Raw genomic sequence first — 17,248 nt, 5'->3', positions numbered from 1 at the left:
CATCTCATTCCACTACCCTCCACGCACTCTCCTACCTCTTCCCTCTCATCTCACTCTACTCCCCTCCACGCACTCTCCTACTCCTACCTCCCTCTCATCTCACTCCACTCCCCTCCACGCACTCTCCTACCTCTCCCCTCTCATCTCACTCCCCTCCACACACTCTCCTACCTCTCCCCTCTCATCTCACTCCCCTCCACGCACTCACCTACCTCTCCCTTCTCATCTCACTCCACTCCCCTCCACGCACTCTCCTACCTCTCCCCTCTCATCTCACTCCACTCCTCTCCACGCACTCTCCTGCCTCTCCCTTCTCATCTCACTCTACTCCCCTCCACGCACTCTCCTACCTCTCCCTTCTCATATCACTCCACTCCCCTCCACTCACTCTCCTACCTCCGCCTTCTCATCTCACTCCACTCCCCTCCACGCGCTCTCCTACCTCTCCCCTCTCATCTCACTCCACTCCTCTCCACGCACTCTCCTACCTCTCCCTTCTCATCTCACTCTACTGCCCCTCCACGCACTCTCCTGCCTCTCCCCTCTCATCTCACTCCACTCCCCTCCACGCACTCTCCTACCTCTCCCCTCTCATCTCACTCCCCTCCACGCTCTCTCCAACCTCTCCCCTCTCATTTCACTCCACTCCACGCACTCTCCTACCTCTCCCCTCTCATCTCACTCCACTCCCCTCCACGCACTCTCCTGCCTCTCCCCTCTCATCTCACTCTACTCCCCTCCACGCACTCTCCTACCTCTCCCCTCTCATCTCACTCCACTCCCCTCCACGCACTCTCCTACCTCTCCCCTCTCATCTCACTCTACTCCCCTCCACGCACTCTCCTACCTCTCCCCTCTCATCTCACTCCACTCCTCTCCACGCACTCTCCTACCTCTCCCCTCTCACCCCACTCTACTCCCCTCCACGCACTCTCCTACCTCTCCCCTCTCATCTCACTCCACTCCCCTCCACGCACTCTCCTACCTCTCCCCTCTCATCTCACTCCCCTCCACACACTCTCCTACCTCTCCCCTCTCATCTCACTCCCCTCCACGCACTCACCTACCTCTCCCTTCTCATCTCACTCCACTCCCCTCCACGCACTCTCCCTACCTCTCCCCTCTCATCTCACTCCACTCCTCTCCACGCACTCTCCTGCCTCTCCCTTCTCATCTCACTCTACTCCCCTCCACGCACTCTCCTACCTCTACCTTCTCATATCACTCCACTCCCCTCCACTCACTCTCCTACCTCCGCCTTCTCATCCACTCCACTCCCCCTCCACGCGCTCTCTACCCTCTCCCCTCTCATCTCACTCCACTCCTCTCAACGCACTCTCCTACCTCTCCCTTCTCATCTCACTCTACTCCCCTCCACGCACTCTCCTGCCTCTCCCTCTCATCTCACTCCACTCCCCTCCACGCACTCTCCTGCCTCTCCCCTCTCATCTCACTCTACTCCCCTCCACGCACTCTCCTACCTCTCCCTTCCATCTCACTCCACTCCCCTCTCATCTCACTCCACTTCCCTCCACGCCTCTCCTACCTCTCCCTTCTCATCTCACTCTACTCCCCTCCACGCACTCTCCTGCCTCTCCCCTCTCATCTCACTCCACTCCCCTCCACGCACTCTCCTGCCTCTCCCCTCTCATCTCACTCTACTCCCCTCCACGCACTCTCCTACCTCTCCCCTCTCATCTCACTCCACTCCCCTCCACGCACTCTCCTGCCTCTCCCTTCTCATCTCACTCCACTCCCCTCCACGCACTCTCCTGCCTCTCCCCTCTCATCTCACTCTACTCCCCTCCACGCACTCTCCTGCCTCTCCCCTCTCATCTCACTCCACTCCCCTCCACGCACTCTCCTGCCTCTCCCCTCTCATCTCACTCCACTCCCCTCCACGCACTCTCCTACCTCTCCCCTCTCATCTCACTCCACTCCCCTCTCATCTCACTCCACACTCTCCTGCCTCTCCCCTATCATCTCACTCCACTCCCCTCCACGCACTCTCCTGCCTCTCCCTCTCATCTCACTCCACTCCCCTCCACGCACTCTCCTGCCTCTCCCCTCTCATCTCACTCTACTCCCCTCCACGCACTCTCCTGCCTCTCCCCTATCATCTCACTCCACTCCCCTCCACGCACTCTCCTGCCTCTCCCCTCTCATCTCACTCCACTCCCCTCCACGCACTCTCCTACCTCTCCCCTCTCATCTCACTCCACTCCCCTCTCATCTCACTCCACACTCTTCTGCCTCTCCCCTATCATCTTACTCCACTCCCCTCCACGCACTCTCCTGCCTCTCCCCTCTCATCTCACTCCACTCCCCTCCACGCACTCTCCTGCCTCTCCCCTCTCATCTCACTCCACTCCCCTCCACGCACTCTCCTGCCTCTCCCCTCTCATCTCACTCCACTCCCCTCCACGCACTCTCCTGCCTCTCCCCTCTCATCTCACTCCACTCCCCTCCACGCACTCTCCAACCTCTCCCCTCTCATCTCACTCCACTACCCTCCACGCACTCTCCTACCTCTCCCCTCTCATCTCACTCCACTCCCCTCCACGCACTCTCCTGCCTCTCCCCTATCATCTCACTCCACTCCCCTCCACGCACTCTCCTGCCTCTCCCCTCTCATCTCACTCCACTCCCCTCCACGCACTCTCCTGCCTCTCCCCTATCATCTCACTCCACTCCCCTCCACGCACTCTCCTGCCTCTCCCCTCTCATCTCACTCCACTCCCCTCCACGCACTCTCCTACCTCTCCCCTCTCATCTCACTCCACTCCCCTCCACGCTCTCTCCTGCCTCTCCCCTCTCATCTCACTCCACTCCCCTCCACGCACTCTCCTACCTCTCCCCTCTCATCTCACTCCACTCCCCTCCACGCACTCTCCTACCTCTCCCCTCTCATCTCACTCCACTCCCCTCTCATCTCACTCCACACTCTTCTGCCTCTCCCCTATCATCTTACTCCACTCCCCTCCACGCACTCTCCTGCCTCTCCCCTCTCATCTCACTCCACTCCCCTCCACGCTCTCTCCTGCCTATCCGGGATATTTAAAATATTCTGATGTTCTTTTAACAGCAATCTGTTGAGGGTGTTATTTATTTATTATGCTTGTACACCACTGCCAACGCAGCATCATTACCACATCGTCCTAAGCCCACGGAGTGTTGCACTATAAATACCGGAATAATAATTATAATCTTCTTGGTTCTTTCGGTAAAGTCACGTAGAAGGGAAGTAATAAAATAATAAAAATAAAACATAATAAAATAAAATAATTCTCACGACGTTTCGGCTACAACGCAAGCAGCCGTCTTCATTCTTCACCTGAAGACGGCTGCTTGCGTTGTAGCCGAAACGTCGTGAGAATTATTTTATTATGTTTTATTTTTAATATTTTATTACTTCCCTTCTACGTGACTTTACCGAAAGAACCAAGAAGATGAATCCCTGCAGTCACGAAAGCTTTAAATCGAAAAATAATTATAATATTGAATTGCGGCCCAGAACGGGAATCGAACCCGTGTGGCCATCGCTTACAAAGCCCCTCCCCCAAACTGCCACTCCGCCCCCCCCCCGTGACGTCACGACCCCCCCGCCCCTCGCACGCCCGCTATATATAAAGCGGCGCACGCGCGCAGCAGCCACCATTGACGGCGCTCGTCCCATGGTCCTCGGCTCCATTATCTTGTTCCGAGTCCCCAGCAAGTTGCTTCCGTCATCATCGCCACAAGCTCAGCGCTGCAAATCCATCTCGTCGTACTTCAACCCGTATTTTGTTTTGTTATCGCTTAAAAAAAAGAAATTTATTAATATTTTCTTTTTTTTACCTCGTACGTCTCGGGGCCGGCTAATTTTTTTTTTTCCCGCCAACGACCTCCAACCCCCACAACGTTGCGCGCGCGCGCTCTCTCTCTCTCTCGCTCCCCGGTCACGTGGCGGTCATCCGCCAATCAACGCTCTTGGCTCGTGCCTGCCCCTCCCCCCTTTTCTCACCCCCCCCCCCTTCGGCTAGAGTAGCCCCGCCCCTCACCCCCCCACACCAGTAGCCCCGCCCCTCACCCCCCCCACACCAGTAGCCCCGCCCCTCCACTCGCCTCCTCTTCCAAGTCAAAAGGCTCGGGAAGAATGACTGGGTTCGCTTCGGTGACGAGACACAAAAAGGTATTTATAATATAGACGTTATAAGTAATAATTTTTAACGTGCAAAAATATACGTGTACGCATCGTAGCGTTGTGAGACGATGTGGTTTTTTGTTATTTTCCGAGATAATTGTAATGTAACACGTGTACGTACACGTCGCTTGGGTGACGAGAAAATTGGGTGTTAAAAATTAAGACGTTATAAATAGCAATGTTTTAACGTACAACACAAATATACGTACGCATCGAAGTGTTTGTAAGTCGATGTTGTGGTTTTTTTATTCTCTGAGGTAATTGTTGCAATCATAGGCGGGACAACGTAGGTATTAAAATAAAGACTAATGTTTAAACGTACACGTTTGTTACGCGTATTGTAAGTGTCGTTTTTTATATTTACCAAAGTATACATTGTTGCAATGTATCTAAGTGTGCGTATACAATTAAAATGGTGATGCGTTTATAAGTTTTGTGAGGTAATTGTGTAATTTAGTGTTACCGATTTGATCGCGTTTAATTCGTAACCTTCGCACTTTAAATCGTATTGCGATGATAAATTAAAGGCACGTAGACATGAAATAGATGATTACACGATTATTCAAACAGTTTAGTGATTCGTTACGAACAATTCCAGTGTGTGAGAATGAGGTGTGGTTATTGAAAATGTTTTATTTTATCTTGGCCTCGATTTTAATTATTGTAGAGGACGAATTAGTGTGGCTTTTTGTCGATCTTTATTGCTTTATTTTTTAGTGGTACACATGGGAAGTGCTACTCTTAGGTTTTTTTCGGTAAAGTCACGTAGGGAAATAAAGAAATCGTAGAAATAATATGATGAATAAAATAATAATTGTGTTTTTATTTGTATTGTTTTATAAAAATAATTGAAATAAAAATAAATAAAAATGTATTTCTATTATTTTGATTTTTTTTCCCTACGTGACTTTACCAAAAAAACCTTAGAGTATGAATCCTTGCGGTCACAAAAGCTTTAAATCTAGAATGGAAGTGCTCAAAAAGTCTTAAAGTCACTTTATTGTCAAGTGTGTTACATGCATGACATACAACACAGATGAAATTACAGTCCTCTCTCTTGGTCCCACGGTGCAACCAAGCAATTAAAAAATTAATCACAATTAACAGACATAAATAAACAATAAACAATCGGCGATCAACACAACATAAATAATCAAAAATGTAATAAACTTAAAATAAACAACAGTCAAGAATTTTTAAAATGTAAAGTATTATTTAAATAAATTATTTAAAGAAATAAGATATTTAAAGCAGTGTGGTAAACCCAACAGGCGCTCTACGCCTGCAGTATTTGTTAATTTCCCCTCTAAACTGGATTCTTCCACGTAGGCTTTCATCAGCAGTACAGGTCTGGGCTTGCCGAACGGAGATGTTCCTGTGGTTTGTTTTTTACCAGACCCATTGGGCAAGATAACTCTAATTAAAACTACCATCTATTCAACAATTCTACCGTACAAAACATAAATAAACTCATGCCCGGCTCTGCTGATGAGGCCCAGAAAGCCAAAACTGGCCACGAGTTGGCTTCGCCCATAAGACGCGTGCTGCTGGATATCATAGCGGTCTTTGCAGCCTTAAGTAAGATGTAAGTGCTATAATATATACATTTTAAATGGTTTGTTTTGCGACTTAACCGAGAAATCTCGAGATGGCTCCTACGCAGTTGGTTAGGGTCCATTAAAGACAAAATCGCAGCGAATCGCGAGTGAGAAGGGGAGGCCTTTAACCTACATTGTATAATTCCTGTAATGATTCTTTTAAAATATATTTAGTGACTTGCTTACTCTTTTTACCTGCTACTTTGCACGCCGATCGGTGTTTAGTTTTGTATTTGTTGTAACTTGCTGACCCGTGTCCACACTTGAGGCATGCGTTGGTAGCTCATCGGATTCATTTTTATTCTTTAAAGATTCTGATCCAGTCGTGGCTATTTCGACCCTTGCCACGGCCAATGTAGCATCAAATACAAATATCCCCCGTATAGCCTTAGGGGACCATCCATTTAGTACGTACGCATGGAAGGGGGTTAACCCAAATTCGTACTGACAATGTACGCATAGGAAACGGGGGGGTAAAGCCTCGATAATAATTTGTCGACATCGACCTTCTAATGAGCCACAGTTCAGTTTATTCAGCTTGCTTAAATACATAATATCGCTTGTTGGGGCAATCGCTGTTCGCGAGTAGCACCTAACGAAAGCCGGCACGGCGCTATGAACGGGGGTGGATGGCCAACACCACACCCGGCCGCCTTCCATCTCTCCAGTGGCGATGTTCACACACCCGCACCCCGGGGAACTTATTTGAGGCCGAGTCTACCTAGGGGGGGAGGAGGGGGCCCATGACCGGTTCAGATAATCGTCACGGGTTGCCGTCCGTGGGCGGAAATCGAACTCTGGTTCGTAGCTGTACTACACCTTTAACAGCTCCCCCACGCTGATGGAGGATCTGGCACTCACGCACACAATCACGTGGGGGGCGGCAGTAGTAGTAGGAGGAGGAGGGAACGCGTGGAGGGCAGCAGTGGTAATGGGGAACACGTGGAGAGCAGCAGTAATAGGAGACACGTGGAAGGCAGTAGTAGTGATAGGAGGGAACACGTGGAGGGCTGCAGGAGGAGGGAACACGTGGAAGACAGTAGTGATAGGATGAGGGGAACACGTGGAGGGCAGCAGGAGGAGGAGGGGAACACGTGGAGGGCAGCAGTAGTGATAGGAGGAAACACGTGGAGGGCAGCAGCAGTGATAGGAGGAGGGGAACACGTGGAGGGCAGCAGTAGTGATAGGAGGGAACACGTGGAGGGCTGCAGCAGGAGGAGGAGGGAACACGTGGAGGGCAGCAGGAGGGAATACGTGGAAGACAGCAGTAGTGATAGGAGGGGGGGGACACGTGGAGGGCAGCAGTAGTGATAGGAGGGGGGGGACACGTGGAGGGCAGCAGTAGTGATAGGAGGGAACACGTGGAGGGCTGCAGGAGGAGGGAACACGTGGAAGACAGTAGTGATAGGATGAGGGGAACACGTGGAGGGCAGCAGGAGGAGGAGGGGAACACGTGGAGGGCAGCAGTAGTGATAGGAGGAAACACGTGGAGGGCAGCAGCAGTGATAGGAGGAGGGGAACACGTGGAGGGCAGCAGTAGTGATAGGAGGGAACACGTGGAGGGCTGCAGCAGGAGGAGGAGGGAACACGTGGAGGGCAGCAGGAGGGAATACGTGGAAGACAGCAGTAGTGATAGGAGGGGGGGGACACGTGGAGGGCAGCAGTAGTGATAGGAGGGGGGGGACACGTGGAGGGCAGCAGTAGTGATAGGAGGGAACGCGTGGAGGGCTGCAGCAGTGATAGGAGGGGAACACGTTCAGGGCAGGAGGAGGAGGGAACACGTGAAGGGCTGCAGCAGGAGGGAACACGTGGAAGACGGCAGTAGTGATAGGAGGGGGGGGGGGACACGTGGAAGACAGCAGTAGTGATAGGAGGGGGGGAACACGTGGAGGGCAGCAGTAGTGATAGGAGGGGGGGACACACGTGGAAGACAGCAGTAGTGATAGGAGGGGGGGAACACGTGGAGGGCAGCAGTAGTGATAGGAGGGGGGGAACACGTGGAAGACAGCAGTAGTGATAGGAGGGGGGGGAACACGTGGAAGACAGCAGTAGTGATAGGAGGGGGGGAACACGTGGAGGGCAGCAGTAGTGATAGGAGGGGGGGAACACGTGGAAGACAGCAGTAGTGATAGGAGGGGGGGGGGGACACGTGGAAGACAGCAGTAGTGATAGGAGGGGGGGGAACACGTGGAAGACAGCAGTAGTGATAGGAGGGGGGGAACACGTGGAGGGCAGCAGTAGTGATAGGAGGGGGGGAACACGTGGAAGACAGCAGTAGTGATAGGAGGGGGGGAACACGTGGAGGGCAGCAGTAGTGATAGGAGGGGGGGAACACGTGGAAGACAGCAGTAGTGATAGGAGGGGGGGGAACACGTGGAAGACAGCAGTAGTGATAGGAGGGGGGGGAACACGTGGAAGACAGCAGTAGTGATAGGAGGGGGGGGGGACACGTGGAAGACAGCAGTAGTGATAGGAGGGGGGGGAACACGTGGAAGACAGCAGTAGTGATAGGAGGGGGGGAACACGTGGAGGGCAGCAGTAGTGATAGGAGGGGTGGGGACACGTGCGCGCGAATTCACTACCATAAGCCGGGGTGTTGGTGGCGGGGGAGGGGATTTGGTTAACGTAGAGCGCTTAAGCTGCATTTGGGGTCACCGAAATGAAACGGTGGGGGTGGGGGCACGTGACACGGGCGCGTCCAATGGGCGAAGCGTTGTGCGACCACCACCTGCTCAGCTCCCTCTCCTAAGCGCGGTATCAATTGTAACGTCCGGGCAGAGTGGGTTTTTTGTGTGTGTGTGTGTCCGTGTGGCGTGAGATGCATTATTAATTAGCATTGTGTGCCGTGGGTCTGTCCACTGCTAGATGATGGCCTCATTCCCGTCGCTTGACTGCACAATTGTACATCAAGAAATCGGCTTTTGAAATGGCATCTTTGACCATTGTGCACGACGTCACTCGTCCATTTTAGTTATTTTGTCAACTGCTGGATTGAGGGGGGCATCATCTTGCCGCGTGGTCTTATGCGATTGTACATAAGCCATTACCTCGAATCGGGTATCGTTGCACAATTGTTATGTATGTGCCATTTATTATGTATTCCAGCATTAGTGCCGGGGTGTTATAGACTGCCTCGGAGGTTGGGTTGCATTGGAGTTATGGTTTTTGTTTGCATTACAACTACAGGTATTGTGGTCTATGCAAACATGACTCCTTGTAAAATAGGTGTCAGTTTTGTTGCCAGATGAAAGGGTAAAAAAACAATTATCATATTTTTCTACTGGCAAATGAGGTTCCAATGGTGGAACATCCATAATAGTTTTTTTTGGGGGGGGGGGTAGATCGCGTAAATGTGTCGTTAAACCCACCACCACCCGGCACAGCCAATTAGTAAGCTTTGTCATGTAAACAGAACATGTCAATTAATTACTAGTACAGCACACCGGTTGTGTGTTGGAGAGCAAAGCCACAATATTTACAATATGAGTACGACGTTTTGCCAGTAATTACAACTAGCTTCATCCGGCGACAGCCAGATTTGTGGAGAAATCCTCCTGTTTCATTCCTTAAATAGTGTGGTAGATGTGGTGACGTCACTTGTGAGCTCTTCTTGAGCGAACAATTACACACGCCATGAGAGTGATGTGCGCAGACACCATTAAGTTATTTTGTGTCCTGTGGGTTTTTTTGTGATAAATGTCTCCATTGTAAACGATAGGAAGACTGCTCATTTCGCTTTGTTTTATATACGGGTCCATCTGCCCCAAGGTCAGGCGTGAAATTATTCGCTTTAATATCGGTTGCCATTGATTTGCCATCGATTCATTCGTCCAGGATGCGATATCCATTTACCCACGAAAGTAATTGGGTGTGCAGTAACTATGTCGGAAATATTTTTGGAATCCCTTTTTACGCACCTGCCACCAATTTAAATGCACGTAATTTATTTTGTATTCTGATCAATTTCACAGTACAATGTCACCGGTCGAGAAGAGTGTAATTGACAGTGGGGTAGATATCTCTACATGGATCGCGCTGGCTTATGTAGGGCAAATGTAACGAGTCGGAACAAACGACACTGTGAAGGCGGGACAACATTATACAGAAGAGACCACACACTATGTAGACATTGCAAAATGAGACGGTGGCACACGCAGATTGGGTGCCGCGGTGGAGAAGTGTTATCTTGGTTCGATCCCGACCCTGATGCCTGCTGTATATAATTGAGTTTGCATGTGTGTCTCTCTCCCCGTGGTTGTGTGGATTTTTCTCGGTCCTCCAGTTTTTCTCTCCACATTTATAATCAACATGCCTTTAGAGTAGTTTTCCGTGTGATAAGCCATTTCGCTGAGCTATCATTTGTGAAAGTCAAGTTGCTTCTGAAAAAGATCTATATAGCTCTGAGCCTTATCTGGTAAAATAAAACAGCTTAGTTTTAGATTATAGATAGGACAGATAATAACACTGTATAAACGAGGCTGTATAATCGACACAACAGTGCACACGAGACAGACCGTACGAACGAGACGATGCAGGCAAACATTCCCATTTATTTTGCGTGTTTGGTGGAAACTGAGTAGCCGGATGAAACCCACGGACATGAGTGGATGGCACGCCATCAAGACTGCACAGACAAGTTAATGAACTCCACTCCCCTGGTTTGGTAATTTCTAAAACTCGGCAACTCCTTCTGCCTTCAAAGCGCCGGATCGCAGGTAGCCCATAACAACTTGGGCATCTACGGCCTGTTTGTCAATCCGCCACTGGACAAAGGCTTTCCTACGCCAGTGCAGGCCGTGAGCTATATTTGACCATACTTCACCACACTGGGCAGTGGTGGTTGGTGAACGTGGGGATTTGGAGGGGGAGTTCAGGACAACAATGGAGATGTTTCTGCACTATCCACAATGCTTCTACTACAGCTGTTATGCATGGTGGCCGCTCATCCAAGCACACTCGAGGCTCTGCTTTGCTTGGCTTATTAGGTTAGACTGGGATCGGGTGTACTTTGTGTGATCTGATCATGGGTTTTTAAGTAATGCTGCACACATTTTGACTTAATCTCGTGTTAATTCCAAATATGAGAGCCTTCATCCAGCTATCGATAGAAAAAGGACTAAATGTATGCATGTTGGAACTTCCTTAGCACCATGCGGAGCTCACCGTGCTAATCGGAGGTGCAAAGCATGAGTTGGAAGCAATCCATTCCTGAAAAGTCTTTAATATGCAAAGCTTTCAGATGTGCGATGCAGCAGATCATTAAGAAATGAGAACACATTACGTAATTGAATTATTTTTTTAAATCGCATTTTATGGCTTATAAATCTCACCAACCTATGCTACATTTTATGAGTACATCGTTAGAATGATGTTACACTATCTGGTGAGGAGTAACGTTAATCGTTATTACAATACGACACCGCCTTATTAGTGCGTTGATCAATTTGACTTTTGTGATACTGTTCTAATTCGAGTCGTAGCATCGTTGGCTATGTCTGGTGCGAAAGAAGTCCAACATGCACAAATGAAGAGTTTCCACGGGAGTTGGAAAATTACTCCCAAGTCGTGCCATGTCATTCCATAGCTTGTTCATGGTCTCAACCACATATCGCTGATTTGGGACATAATTGCCAGGGTTCATCCTCTTGACAGCTGGGATCATCGGAGTATATGAACCTCCTGAGCCACGGTTCTCCACAAAGACAGATGAATGATCTGTCGTGTAGCCTACACAAACTATTGGGGCACGTGTATTCTTTGTTTTTTTCGATAAGTCACGTAGGTAAAACATTTAAAATAAATTAAATCACGACGTTTACTGTATCAGTAATTCTGCTGTGACGGTTCCACCTGAAGACGGAAGCTTGTGATGCCTCCGAAACGTCGTGATTTAATTTATTTTAATTATTTACCTACGTGACTTTACCGAAAAAACCAAAGAGTATGAATCCTTGCAGTCACGAAAACTTCACATCTAGAATTAGGGCACGTGTGGTGACTGACATGGCCAGTATGGAATTTGAGGGTGTGGTGTGACTCACACCACACCTGACAGACTTGTCTGGTCAATGCTAATGTTTTACACACACCTCACCAGGTACTCCTTTAATCATTTCAGGCCGAGTTGGGTGGAAACTCGCGGCCAGTTCGGATAATCACTGAATTGAGCCCGTGTTGGGAATCAAATTAGGGCTGGAGTGTTCGTAGCGTAGTGCACTAAACACCACGACAGCTACATGTACATGCACGTGCGTGCGCACGTGTTAGTGCACTTGATTTAATTCCACTTCGTTGCAAAAAGGTGTGGCTATTTCCGTAGGCTCTCATCGCCAGCCGTGGAAACTGCCCCATGGTGACGAGGCACCGATGTCCCGTCTTGCTAATTGCTTGGTGTGACGCAGAGGAGGGTTTGGAAACGTGTCCAAGCCTCGGCCATTTCGAAATTCCTAATCAGACGCCTCGAGGCGGGTTTCGCGTCTGTGACCTGAATGCATTCGGATGTCAATGTTAGTCGTAGACTGGAGGGGTGGGTACGTGGCACGTAACCAAGTGTATTGTAATTTAGAAGCAGGTTTGCTTGTACTGAACTATTATGCGTGATTAGCAAAAACTGGGGCATGCTTGAATGTGGGTCAGCCATCTGTGTAGCAACTCATTCGTGAGAAATTGCGCATTTTAGAAATATTTCGTGTTTCCTCCGGTTCACAGAATGTTGCTGTTTTTATAATTAATTATTGACATATCATGGTCTGTTTTTATCTAATCCATTAGCATGACACATTTGGCCTCCTCCCCCCCCCCCCCCCCTACTGTTGGTCAATGGTTTATCATGGTTTGATTCAAGGGTTGATTTATTTAGTCTTTTGTACTGTCTTACGTGTAAAGTAGTTTGTACAGTCTTCAACACTATCTGGACTGTTTCCATGTTGTCAATGTCCGACTTGTGTTAGTAATTCTGTCTTACTAAGTCTTTTCATTCAATATTTGCATATCTACGTAATTTTCGATTTAAAGCTTTCGTGACTGCAGGGATTCATCTTCTTGGTTCTTTCGGTAAAGTCACGTCACCTCGACGGACCTGGTTTTCACCTGAGGACGGCTGCTTGCGTTGTGGCCGAAACGTCGTGAGAATTATTTTATTGTGTTTTATTTTTATTATTTTATTACTTCCCTTCTACGTGACTTTACCGAAAGAACCAAGAAGATACGTAATTTTCATTACATTTGCAGACATTAAAAGTACACTGTTTAAATGTGTGCATTATGATAATAGAAGTACATTGGTCATGACGGTTGTTTGACCATACGTGATCGTGTTTGTCAGTGTATTAGTGAAAGGGGCGTTTCCAGGACTCGCAACTGATGTTAGCTCTGGTCGGGAATTGGCTCTGTCCACTGCCGTCATAGCACTGCACTTGACCAGATCTACCTGCTTAACACCACACCACTGATGCAAATTTAATACAGTCCCTCCAGAAAAACGCGGAGTTTTTTGGTGATTGTTGCGGGCAAAAATCGTTGATTATGCGGCACGTTTTCTTAAAAAATGCGATGGAATATGCGGGATATTTATGCAATTTTATGCGATTAAATGGCGGGAACTTGCAAAAACTGCGGTTTGATGAAAAAGAGAAAAAAAAGTGATTCCCCCAACACCCTATTCACTAGGCTACTACTTTAATGTAAAGAGTCATTTCTTATTACTTCCTATGATAAGCAAGCATACTACATCACAGAAAGTGCTGGGAATATTTAAGTTCTCATCTTGTTTTATTTCAGACCTTAACAAACAGATGGCTCAAACTTACAAAACATTGAGTCGAACAAGTTCTGTAGCTTTACAAAATGAATATGCTACAACTTCTGTAAAAATGAATAAATAAAATATTAAAAAATAAAATGTGTGCTTCCTGTTTTACAGAGGTAGCTATACAAAACAGACATCTTCTGTTAAAATAAGTGTTTTCAGTGCACAGTAACGTAAGCAATACAGTAACAGTACAGTCTTACAGTAATGTAAATGTACATACTACTAACAAAAAGTGCAATCTTACAACTGTAAAGTTGCATAAACTCCTGAATAAAACTAACTACGTAGCCTCTAACACTTCATAACGTTCCCATGGCAACAGGGGAAATGGCTGCGCTTGTGTGAAGTAAACGCAACATTTTTCAACTTTCTGCTAAGATATATGTGACTTTTTGCAACGAAAATGCGGGGATTATGAAATCATGCAAGCCCGCATATTTTGCGCGCGGAAATCTGCAATTTATGCGGCGAAAGTGCGGCGTATTTGAAAAAACGCGCCCCCCGCATAAATATGCGGACTTTGGCTGATTTTGCGTGGAATCTTGCGATCGCATAATCGCGTTTTTCTGGAGGGACTGTTAATAACACATTCCTGCGGAGGGAGCTGGTAGGAACGTTGGGTTGCTTGGTCAATGGCCAGGGTCAACGGCGGCGTGGTGTATTCCGCAAATATGTCCGACCTGTGAGGGCTGGCACAAGCCGGTTTGAGTAGGTTAAACGTTGAGTTTTATAAGGGCACCACGGGGTGACCAGCCCCACCCAGCCCCTCCCTGCACGACGGACACAATAATCCCCTGTGGGCTGGTGTAACCAGGAGGTTGCTACCAGTATAAATACATGGTCATGCACTCTGCATCGTAAAATGTGTGTTTTTTTTTATTAAAATCACGGAAGTGTAAAATGTTTGTCCCCGATGCTTGCTCCTGATGTGTAGGCTTCACTACTTTTTTTAAACAAGGTTTTTTCTGACCAGTCGATATGTCTGATATAAACAGCACTACCGTATCAAGCAAAACAAACGAGTACAGAATCAATGCCTCGTGTTCCTCTCTTGCACAGTAGTCTTGTAACTCCTTTATCCAATTGTCTTTCGATTAATTATCCATAAATTGATTGACCAAGTGTTTTCTTGGTCTTGTCCTGTCTCGACTGTACTTCCCAGTTTTGCATCGTCTTTTATTAGCGTCTCAATTATATTGGCTGTATCGTTTGAAGCCGTCTTTCTCCATGTCACTTGTTTCATTTTGTGTTATTTGACCACGAGCACAAAGCATTTCCACGAATCTGTAATGAATTGCTAAGGTTTTATTCTTGCACGATTTGGTGCATATCTAATCCTAAATAAGTATCCCAGTCAATTGATTGGATCCATTTACGTGACTAGTACACACACGATATGTGCATGAGGCATCAAAAACCTGCAATTCTGTGTACATCGGCATGTTTTGCAAAATTAATTTAATTAATTTTGAAAAGGATGGTGGCAAGTGTTGTCTTGTTAAACTATGCCTGTAAAACTGAAAACTACTTATCCTGCAGTACCTCTTTAAATACACTATCGAAAATATAATTTACACCCCTCTGTCAATCATCGTGTTTCTCAGTGTGGCTTTGAACACACTTTGTTAACAGTACATAAAATAGTACGCGTTTTCCAGCGCTGTTCATATTGTAACAAGCGTTTATACCAATGTTACTCTGCAGAGTAGTGGGTCGCCGCTCCATTTATCCGCATTGATACGAGCGGTATGTGAGGACTATGGCTTTACCGCAAAAAACTATCTGCATAGATGCATACGGAAGTATTATCAAACAGGAGGAATTAATGGTGCAACGCATCTCATCTCTTAATATCTGCAGGTAATAGGATTGTCATCGATTGATCCTGGCTGCAGACATTGGTAGGTCACAAATAATGAAGATACGAGAGCAGTTTCACTGTTATGCATACCGTTATGAAAAATAAGGACTTAATTCGTGTAGGCAGTTTGAGCAACTTTCCGATAACATTTATGATCCTGCCCATACCCGAGCATGGAGTGCATTCGCTTGTTCAGCTCTTCTGCGCATTCGTCCTCGCTGACAACAGAATGATACGCGCCAGGTGGGTCGCGGCGTTTGTGCACAGTCAGACGAAGTCGCCAAAATAAATAAATTGATTACGATTTTGACTTCCGTTTATTCGGGACCCCGGGGTCCCGCCATAAGGTTCATTTGCCGCACACTGTTATTTTGCAGCGGTGGCGTCTGTTTTACAATGTGTGGCATCTGGTGCATTCTGGAAAAATCTGCTTAGGTCCAGTGCTAAACACAGCACTGGGGAGGCTTCGTCTGATGGGTTTCATGCCAGTCCGCGGGTATTTTGCTGCTACCCTGATGTGAAGGGCATTTTTTGCGGTAGCTTAAAATATAATCTTTTGTACCATCATCCTGTGATGTTTTTGCAAAATATAATTCCACTGCTCGCACACGGAAGTTGTGCTTTTGTATGCACCACATGGCGCAAAGGCGCTGCTAAAATATTATTTTATTCTGTACAGTGTTGGCGCCCTCGTGCAGAATTTTAATACATTCTGTGGCAGTGATGGTATTTTGCTGTGGCCCTGCATATAAAGTGTGCGCAGACATTTAATGATCTCTTGCAATGTTACCAAACAAAGATGGCATTACGGACATCATCTGAGCATTGATGAAGAAAATTGCTCTCGAGAGAACAGCATGTTACCTTGTTCTATATTCTGTTAACAGCGTACAGTGCGCCTGCCATCATTCCACCAATGTTCTGACTTGCATATAACATTTCATACACTTAAATGTTTAGACGTTCCGCTTGAGCTTTCAGCGTATGCAGCTAGAATTCTTACAGGTTTTGCTCATGGCTTAACCACTTGTAATTTTCCATCCTTTTTAGTGTGCCACAACAGAATTACAGTAACATGAATTGTGTGGGCTTTTTCCCAGTGCCTGAAATTGTGTGCTGCTGCAATTTGGTAGATTTAAAATCTATGACTACAACAGAATGTTTAAGTCAAGAGGTCATATTGGCTATCGCACTCTGCCATCGCTTCCTTCCCTCTGCTAAATTCTTCCACTTGTACAGTTGAGACCAAATTTCAAAAACCTTTTTACGGTCTCCTTACCACCATCATGTGGCTTGAGGTGTCTTCCCTTTGTTACACCGTAAGACAGGTTCTTGAAGGACATGTCATCTGTGTAACAAAGGGAAAACCTCAACAGGCTGTGGTGGTGATGAGACCACAGGAGAGGTCCTTGAAAGACATGCCAACCATCTCATCAACACTACCATCTTGGCTTTAGGTCTTGGCTGCTGACATTAGGTTGGCCACTCCAATACCTGTGAATAACCTGGCCTCCTGCATCATGCACACATCCCATCCATCACAACCTCCTCTTCTTCATTACATTTACAAAAAAATTCCTGCCACATTCTAGTGCCAACTTCTGAGTGTCTTGCCATAATCTTCGATGAAATACTGAGCTATCTTCGTATGCATGTACGTTGAACGTCTATTGCGCCCTATGTAGCCAAACCATGCTAATCTGAGGTGCATCTATAGGCCAGTAGACATGGCTATAGGCCAAGATGCTCGTGAAGTCCAAATTTATTAAAATAAATTTGGACACTCTGAATGCAAT

General features: G+C 47.4%; 1 protein-coding gene across 1 annotated transcript in view; it reads left to right on the top strand.

Moving 5' to 3' along the window:
• The first annotated feature begins 3,647 nt into the window (after positions 1-3,647).
• IVNS1ABP (influenza virus NS1A binding protein) overlaps positions 3,648-17,248 on the top strand; it is a 68,855-nt gene continuing 55,254 nt past the window's right edge. The window contains exon 1 of the mRNA XM_061578749.1: positions 3,648-4,171. The gene's annotated coding sequence lies outside the window, so the exon portion shown is untranslated. The remainder of the gene's footprint in view (positions 4,172-17,248) is intronic.

Source organism: Lethenteron reissneri, chromosome 67, assembly GCF_015708825.2.
Source record: "Lethenteron reissneri isolate LAM-NWPU_2019-01 chromosome 67, ASM1570882v1, whole genome shotgun sequence".
NCBI classification, from domain to species: domain Eukaryota; kingdom Metazoa; phylum Chordata; class Hyperoartia; order Petromyzontiformes; family Petromyzontidae; genus Lethenteron; species Lethenteron reissneri.
This window is presented reverse-complemented; position numbering and strand designations above follow the sequence as displayed.